Genomic DNA, 9,829 nt, shown 5'->3' with positions numbered 1-9,829 from the left:
CTAAGGAACCAATTACTCTGATGAATTGTGAAAGTAGTAAATAAGACTCTCTTGTTCTCCAGTTCAAGATACGGTGCCATCTTCGATTCACTTTCCAGTGTGTGTCATGCTTTTCCCCTGTATTTAAGCACATATTTTCAGTTCTTCAAACTCATCATGAGTTCTCTTCTCTATGGGCCTGTATACAAGCTCTTCTCCACCTGGATCTTTCTCCTCCCCAAGCCTTTTCTTGGCTAATGGCTCCCATTGCACCTCATCCTTCTCCTTAAGTGGCATGTGAAATTCTGTGTTTTAATTGCCTGTTACATTTTTTTTCTCCCCTACTAGGCAATAAACTTTGGAGGACTATGGCTATGCCCTTCTCTTCATTGCAGCACAGTGCCTGGCACGTGGTTTACTTCTTGAGGAAATAAATTAGTGAAGGAATGAGTTATGTAAAAATGAAATATAACAGGTGGAGGGATTAATTCTACCTAAGGAAAAGGCTTCATAGAAGAAATAACCTTTAAGAAGAAACTTGGAAAATGAGAAAGGACAAAGGTTGTTCCTGGTGGAGGGAACAGTGTGAACAAACACCTGGAAGCTAGAGAGGGCACATCATGGCAGGGAATTTGAGTAGTCAAAATGCTGGAGCATTAGCGGCAGAAATGAAGCAGAAAATAGAGATTGGGATCTTTACATAAACCCTGGAATGCCATGCTGAGGGGTGTGAACTTTAATCTGCAAGTGAGGTACGTGTATTACAGATTGAAACGTTAGGATGATCGTGGTAGTTATTAGAGCTATTCACTGAATATTGCTAGTTCCTCACAATTCTAAGCCTATATTAGGATTACATACTTCTCTGTATACCTTTGAGCTGAGTCATGGTCACATGACTTGGACCAATGCTAATGAGAAATGAGTGCAAGTGACATGTGCCAGGTCTGGGTAGAAACTTTAAGAGACACTGTTCGATTTGTCATTTTTCCTTTTTCTGCCTTAGCTTTTATGGGAGCCTGAGACTGGGTCCTTGAATGAGAAAAACATAGAGAAGACTCTCAGCTATTCTTTCAGAAACATGAATAAGAAGACACAAGCCTTCTTTGTTTTATGACACTGAGAATATTGGGTGTGGTGACTCATGCTTGTAATCCCGGCACTTTGGGAGGCCAAGGCAAGAGGACTGCTTGAACCCCAGAGTTCGAGACCAGCATGGGCAACAAATGTCTCTATCAAAATTTTTTAAAATGAGCCAAGTGTGGCAGGCTGAGGTGGGAGGATTGCTTGAGCCCAGGAGTTTGAGGTTACAGTGAGCTATGATCGTGCCACTGCACTCCAGCCTGGGTGACAGAACAAGATCCTGTCTCAAAAAAAAAAAAAAAAAAAAGTCACTGAAATACAGTGGTTATTTGTTGTTGCAGCATAACCTTGCCTGTTCTGACTAATGTGCATGTTTTAAAATCTGTCACTAATTAGACTGGAGACCAGAAGAAAAATTAGGAGACCATTTTAATTGGTCAGGCATTGTTAGTAGGAAAAGTGAAGTATGGACAGTGAGTATGAGGACACAGACTGCATTGATTGTATTCACTTCTGTGTTTCTGGTGCATGCTACAATTCCTGGAATAAAATAGCGTTAGAGGGAGAATCCTTGTGCTCACGCTTTCATAAGGACTTGTAGTGGATTGTTTAGTGTCCCCCAAAAGATAAAGATATGTCCAAGTTTTAACTTCTGGTACCTATAAATGTGATTTTATTTGGAAATAAGGTCTTTGTAGATATAATTATTTAAATATTGTGAAATGATAGTATCCTACACTTAGGATAGACCCTAAATCCAATGGCTAGTGTCCTTCTAACAGAAAGGAGGAAATTTGACATAGAGCACAGTGGGAGACACAGGGGCCAGGGACATGTTAAGACAGAGTCAGAGAATAGAGTTACACAACTGTAAGCCAAAGGGCACCAACAATTGCCATCAGCCATCAGAAACCAGGAGAGGGGTAAGAAATGGATTCTCCCTTAGAGCCTCCAGAAGAAACCAACCCCCTCAACATCTTGATTTTAAACTTCTGGCCCCTAAGAATGTGAGAGAATACATTTCTATTGTTTAAGTCACCAAGCCACCAAGTCGGTAGGTTTCTTTTTTTTTTAGAGTTGGAGCCTCCCTATGTTGCCCAGGCTGATCTCAAACTCCTGTGCTCAAGGGATCCTCTTACCTTGGCCTCCCAAAGTACTGAGATTACAATTGTGAGCGACCGGCCCTGGCATAGTTGTAATTTTTTATAGCAGCCTCAGAAAATGAATATAGGACTTTCACTCCACTTATAAGGTGAGATAGCATTACAGTAATGTTTCCAGTTACATCTCTCTCTTCATTTTATACTCCACCTTTTTCACAAAATAAGAATTATTTATCTGATTTGTGGAATTCGCTCATAGCAGCTACTATTCTTCTGGGCTGTGTTTTAGGCTAGCCTATAGGGTAGATATGTTCTTCTACTGATCTCCTCCATGAAGTAAGCAAGCCTGATTGCAAATTATGTAAGCAAACCTGATTGATGATCCCAAGCCTGTTTTCTAGGAACTCTCTAGGCTCAAGGGTTGCAAGACAGCACACAATTCCCCATGTAGTTGACTGGACATATTTGCTGCAAAGCAAATATACCTGTAAAGACTCTCCTTTTAAATGGATAGCAAATTTGGGCTTTTGTGTGTGTGTATGTGTGTGTATTTGTGTGTGTGTGCCCGTGTGCATGTGCACATGTGTATTTGTGTGTATGCTGGTAGGGAGCCTCATTTGGGTTGCACATACTCTAATTTCTATCTGAAGAATGGGTCTATCTCTGAGTATCAAACTTAGAAGGAGGAGAGGGTTGTCACTGGCACTTTACAGAGCCATCTCCAAGAGAAGCTGTTCATTAAACATTTGTACAAATGAATAAAGATAAAAAGGACTTGATTCAATAGATCTTACAGAATTTGACTTAACAAGACTGGGTGGTACTTATTGTTGGAGTTGAAGAAGACAGAGTGTAAGATGATGCTGAGGTTTCACACTTGGTGTGTGAAGATAATTGTTTTCTTAACTGAGTATTTGTGTATAAGAACAGTAAGAATATAGAGGAGTTTATTTTAGTTTGGGATGTGGTTGACAGAGATCTTTGTAAGTCACCTAGATGAGGATTTCCAGGAGATGGTTTGAAATGCTGTTTGGAGCTCAGGCTGGAATTGGAAATATGGATTTGGAATGAGATAATACGGAAATGTCTATGCAATGGAGCACTTTACTTTTGAGGACTGAATAGAGGCAAATATTTCAGAAAGAAAACCAAAGAAGTTTTCATAAACTTTGGAAGAAAACCAAGAAAAAAATGGCGTTTCAGAAGTCAGAAAGTAGAAAATTTCAGGTAGGAGGAAGTTTTAAATTATATCAAGTGTTGCTGAGACATTCAAGAATTAAAACCAGCTGGGCACGGTGGCTTACGCCTGTAATCCCAGCACTTTGGGAGGCCGAGGCAGGCGGATCACGAGGTCAGGAGATTGAGACCATCCTGGCTAACACGGTGAAACCCCGTCTCTACTAAAAAATACAAAAAAAACTAGCCAGGCGAGGTGGCGGGCGCCTGTAGTCCTAGCTACTCGGGAGGCTGAGGCAGGAGAATGGCGTGAACCCGGGAGATGGAGCTTGCAGTGAGCCGAGATCCGGCCACTGTACTCCAGTCTGGGTGACAGAATGAGACACTGTCTCACAAAAAAAAAAAAAAAAAGAATTAAAACCAAAAAGAGGTAGAATTCCATTATGTATATTTTTTCCTGAGATTTATTTATAGAAAAGGCAGTTTGAATAAAGTGGCAAAAAGCAAACTAAAAATTATCTTTTTCTGGTTGCTACCAAGTTGCTAGAGAGAAAGTCAAAGGAGAAGCAAAGTTTTTTGAAAACAGGGAACCCTGAGTGTGAATGTAATGGGTGTTGGACAAAGCTGGTTACATGAGCTCTGTGAAATCATGGAGTGTGGGTTAGGCCCAGAAGGGGGGATTTGTGAGCTGGGGAGGAGGCATATGATAAAAGAAACAGGCATTTATTGAACATCTACTATGGACCAGAAGGTTTTACTTGTTGAAATTGTTGTACATGCAGAAGCCATTAACCAAGATAGAAAATCATGGTGAAAAAAACTGGTCTTTAAGGTATTGGTAAGAACATGGTGAAACGACTAATTAGAGGGCCTGGGCTGAGTGGCCATGGATGTGAAGTTGGCCAGGAAGAGTAGTCAGTGGTCTTGCTGACTCTGAGGGGTTGAGGGGCTGGAGGTCACAAGGAGGTTGAGCTTCCATGTATGAGTCATGAGTACAACACCACATATTACTTCAATCTCTTATGAAGGTCTACTTCATATTCAGTTAGTTGTGATGCTGAAGATAGAGCCCATCAACCCCAAGATTCCATCAATTGCAAGTCTCACCATTATTTTATACATTACTAAGAGAAGAACAAAAAACAACTTTATATGAATTGATCACAGCAACCTCTGACTGCTTTGAAATGTCTCTCAGCTCTTCCAGGGGATTTGGCAATTTGTCCTGCCCCAGTTGCCTTCCTTGCCTTGTGATAAGCAGTCATTTTGCACACACTTCAGTAACAAACTATGACATCATCTTCTTGTGAACATCTTCTTTTTTAGCTCCTGTAAAGCACTTGTTATTCCTTTATAAGAAAATATGGAAGCATAGTCATTCTTCTTCTCCTACAGTGAGTATATTCTGCTCAGTTTTTATGTCTTTGTACATACAAAATACACTGTTTATTTCTCTTATGTCAAATTTATACCCCTTTGCTCTGTTTTCTGTGTCTTTCCACATTCTTGAAATCTTTTATCTAAATGTCAGATCATAGTTAAATTCAATGCTGTAGTACTGATATATTAGTCCATTTTCTGTTGCTTATAACAGAATATCTGAAACTGAGTAGTTTATAAAGAAAAGGAATTTATTTCTTATGGTTATGGAGGCTGGGAAGGCCAAGATTGAGGGGCTGTATCTGGTGAGGGCCTTCTTGCTGGTGAGGACTCCGAAGAGTTGTGTGGTCATGCAGGGCATCACTTGGTGAGGGGACTGAGTGTGGTAACATGCTGGCTCACGGTCCAATCACCTCTTAAAGGTCCCACCTCTCAATATGCCACATTAAGTTTCAACATGAGTTTTGGAGGGGACATTCAAACCATAGCAACCAGGTTGTACATCATTCAATAGAGATGACGACATTCGTATGAACAGGTGTGACCAATGCTGTACATACCTCAGCAATGGCAACTACATCATGATGGTGCCTCGATGACAGGAATTGTAAAATGCAACTCCCTGGAATGTAACACTGCATTCCAATTTCAGAGATGTTAAATGTGAAAAAAAATGTGTCTTAGTATTGCTGAAATATAAAAATTAAATTTTACAGAAATATGGTAATTGAAATTTACAGTTAAACTTCAACCTTAATTGTGACTACTCTTTGCTACCTAGCTTATTTTTAGCATTCCTAACAGATACTGTGTGAAAACTGGTTTGAGTCTTGACTTTTCTCATAGTCTTTGTTATCCCCTGAAGGAGGTGTGAAATGCCCAAGAAGCCAGTGCTGTGGGAAGGGGAAAAATGAAGTCTTGTGGATTTTGCCCCCAATAACTCAAACTGGTGTATGTATCTCCATCAGACAATGGTAGGTATTTTTCCTTCGTAGGTAAAACTGGGTCTGCTTTAATATCTGTGAATTATTTTTCTTAATCCTAGGGAAGGGAAAAGATGCCATACCATTTTCTGAAACTCTAAAGATAAAAATCATTCCTAGAATTGTAGTGCCGGAGGATCTCAGAAAACATCTAGTTCTAGAGTGTCATGTTTACAGATTGAACGACTAGTTAATGCAAGTCACATGTGACAAGCCATGGTCGAGTGTGTTATTCTTTGATGTGGCAGGAGAAAACAAACACAGGATAAGCCCCCAAACTAGAGTTTTTAGTAAGTAAAAAATTGTGCTTAGTAGACATGGCTGTTAAAGCCAGTCAGGTGTTCTTTACTGGATATTACACATTCCCAAAAACAAATCCTCTCCCCATCTCTATATTCTGCCTTCCATCAGTCACACCTAGCTCTTGTCATTTAATTTTGCTTTGCCTTGTTTTTGTCCCTTGTTGGGTCAAGGTTAGTTTGTTCTGCAGAAATAACAAATGCCTGGATTTCCCACTCTTCAGAGCTCTGGGGTGAGTTAAATCCACAGATGTTTATGAGTGGTGACAATCCCTGTTGGCGGATGTTGTAGCAATACTTTGAGAACTGGCTATACTGAATGATGCCAGCTAAAGGGGAATGCTAGGAATTTGCTTTCATTTGGATCAGACGTTTGAACCAATTGAAGAATGGCTCCCACTTTTTTTTTTTTTTAAACTCTTATAAGCCTTTATGAGGCCCAATTTTGCTTGTGCAGTCTGAGAACATTTTTTGCTTTCATCCGATCTGGCTGGGCATAGGGGAGTGGAAGACAGTTGTTCAAAAGGAAGCTCTTTGTACATACTGACTCTCAGATCTGTTTCATAAGAAAATTTCCCGTAGGAATTCTAGGAAGAGAAACAAATGGTTTAGGCAGAGAGCATTTGGTCTATTAAACATTCCGGTGGCTGGTTCTGTGGCCAGCAGGGCAGCCAAGCCTAAGGAATTTCAAGGGACACAGCCCTTTTTTGAATTGGAGCCCTATGTCTGGCCACAGTGGTAATTGTTTCACATCAGCAATTTAGTATATTGTGCTATAGGGTTGCAGGGGGGTGGGTAAGAGGGGCTTCAATGTCTTCTTTTGTTAGAAATAGGCTAATTTCTAGCACCTATTCCAAAAGGTTACAATTAGAAAGGATGGTGCAACAGAGCTTGTGAAAGTAAACATGGGGGCACCCATCTCCTTTTCATTATAAATTGCTTCCCTTTCCCTGATTCTGTAGTTGTCAGATGCTAAATACTTGTCATCTTGGGATTCTCTTTTGCTGCACAAGAACATAGCCTAACCTAACTGTGGGTTGCGGATATCAGAATGCTGTAGTCTAAACAGCTGGCATGGGAAACAGGCATGGAAGTGGAGGGTGGTAGGGATTTGAACAAAGCCCAAACTTGCCTTGGGTTAACTTGATTTACAGGAATCAACAGGACCTGGAAAAACTCCAAGCCACGAAGCCTTTGTTTGGAAAGTTTTGCAGGATAAAGGCTAGCCAGATCTAAATAAAGCTTTTCCATCAGGGTTTCAAAACAAAATATTGAAAAAAACAAAGGGTGCCTTTATCTTTCCTTGCTACTGGCCAGGTTTTAAGTTCAGCAGAGGACTAGAAAACTGGATGTGGGAAAAAGATGTAATCGATTTCTTTGAACAACTCAAGAATAGATCCCAAATGCAGGGTTGGATTATCTAAAGCAAATTAGTTGTTTTTCTGTGATGTTTTTATTGTGGTTTTAGTATTTGTAGGACTCACACCATAAGTTGGGGCAATGTCAAGCTGACACACAAAGCATCAGTGACTTAGAAAAGCTATACTGGTGGTGTGTGTATGCATCCTGTATTCCTTGATGCCACCTCTGGCATGGCCACCAAAGGAAGTCTGAGTCTCAGTTCCCTCCTCTGTGGAATGGTGATGCAAAAATAATAATTTTACCAAAAGCCAAGCAAAAAAACTGTAAGTAAATGTCAACTGTAAAGGTTTAGGACTTGGAACAGTGTCTGTGCCTTAAACACCTTGGTCTCTCCCCCAAACACTGATTTCATCTACAGTAACCCCCCTCTATCAGTTGTTTTGTTTTCTGTGGTTTCGGTTACCAATGATCACCCTTGGTCTGACAATATTAAATGGAAAATTCCAGAAGTAAAAAATTTGTAAGTTTTAAATTGCATGCCATTATGAGTAGTGTGAAGAAATGTCATGCTATCCTTCTGGGATAGGACTTACCCTTTTGTGCAATGTATTCACGCTATATACACTACCTACTATGCTACCCACCTGCTAGTCACAATCACCATCTTGGTTATTAGATGGAAAAAACAGCATATACAGGGTTCAGTCCTCTCCGTGGTTTCAGGCATCCACTGGGGGCCTTGGGATATATAACCCACATATAAGAGGTGACTACTGTATTCACGCATCCAACAATATTTACGGAACCAAAAAACACACAGTAGCTACTCAGTATTTGTTGAATACAAATGTTTTATGACAAAGCATCATTATTATTCTTTGTAGCAGAGGTTGGCAAACTACAACCCACATTCCTCTTTTTGTAAACAAAATTTTATTGGAATACAGCCACACCCAGGATTGACTATGGCTTTTGTGCTGTAACAGCAGAGATGAGTAGCTGTGAAAGAGAATTTATGGATTGGAAAGTCCAAAATATTTAGCATCTGGCCTTGGTGGAGAAAATCTGAAAACCCCTGTACTATAGCACTAACCTAAAAACATTTGGCACCCTTCCCAAACTCCTCTACTTTACCGTAAATAATGTCTCCATGAATGTTCTGGAATAATATTTGTCAAAGTATGCTCCAGGGCATGCGTTTTACAGGCTGCCCCTTCCTGGTTTAGAAAGTTTAGAAAATAGACATATCATGTATATTATGAAGTCTCAAAGTTAAAAGAAGAATGTGTGTAATTTTGATTCAGTGTTTCCAAATTCATGTGACCCTATTAATCCTTTTTTTGTTTTTCACAAATTAATGTTTTGTAGAAGGAAGTTGCCACATAGGAAATATTGGTAAGCAGAATGTATTTTGTGGGCTAACTCAAGAAAATTGGAAATGACTGCCTAGTGTGTTGTGTTGAGAAGGAACATGAGGTACTGTCATAGTATGGTGGGATAGAATACAGCAAACAATTACATAGATCAACCATGGCATGTGTGCTGAGAGTTTGCAACCACTTGTTTAGACCTTACTGAAAGTACTTTAAAATGTGAGTCCACATGGTCTATCCATTGCTGCATATGAAGTGGGACTTCAAAGTTGCTTTTCTGGTGAAGCTTATAACCTAGTTATGAAGAAATTTCACATAGAATTACAGTGAGGGTAATTGTCTTAACTTCCAGGAGAACTTAGAAGATAACATTAAATTGATTATATATGTGAACATGATTATTATACATCATTCTGCTTCTGGTGTTCCTATTATGCATATGTTATACCGTTTGTAGTTGTTCCATAGTTCTTGGATATTCTGTCCTGTTTTTTCAGTGTTTTCTTTCTTTCCTCTTCAGATTTGGAAGTTTCTACTATCGTATTCTCAAGCTCAGAGATTCTTTCCTTAGCCATGTCTAGTCTACTCTTGAGACCATCAAAGACATTCTTCATTTCTGTTACAGTACTCTTGATCTCTAGCATTTATTTTTGATTCTTAGAGTAACCATCTTTCTGCTTATTTTACCCATATGTCTTTGCATGTTTTCTGCTTTTTAAATTAAAGTCCTTAACATAGTCATAGTTGTTTCACATCATGATCTGGGCTTGGCACAGTGGCTCATGCCTGTAATCCTAGCATTCTGGGAGGCTGAGGCAGGAAGATTGCTTGAGGCCCGGAGTTCAAGACCGGTCTGGACAACATAGTGAGACCCTGTCTGTACAAAAATTTAAAAATTAGCTTGCCATGTGGCATACACTTGTAGCGCCAGCTATTTGGGAAACTCAGGTGGGAAGATTGCTTCAGGCCAGGAAATTGAGGCTGCAGTGAGCTGTGATTGTGTCACTGCACTCCAGCCTGGGAGACAGAATGAGACCTTGTCGGGGAAGGCGGGGGAAACCTCCGTCTAGTAATTCCAACATCTCTGCCAT

The 9,829-nt window shown here is 40.0% G+C and overlaps 1 long non-coding RNA gene across 1 annotated transcript; it reads left to right on the top strand.

The window, feature by feature from the left end:
- The first annotated feature begins 5,584 nt into the window (after positions 1-5,584).
- On the top strand, positions 5,585-9,626 carry LOC141408670 (uncharacterized). Its single transcript, XR_012424793.1, has 2 exons — positions 5,585-5,695; positions 7,481-9,626. It is a non-coding gene; the product is annotated as an uncharacterized lncRNA (long non-coding RNA).
- Positions 9,627-9,829: the final 203 nt, after the last annotated feature.

Source organism: Macaca fascicularis, chromosome 15 (genome assembly GCF_037993035.2).
Source record: "Macaca fascicularis isolate 582-1 chromosome 15, T2T-MFA8v1.1".
In the NCBI taxonomy this organism is placed as follows: domain Eukaryota; kingdom Metazoa; phylum Chordata; class Mammalia; order Primates; family Cercopithecidae; genus Macaca; species Macaca fascicularis.
Note: the sequence above shows the minus strand (reverse complement) of the source record. Positions and strands in the feature narration are given on the sequence as shown.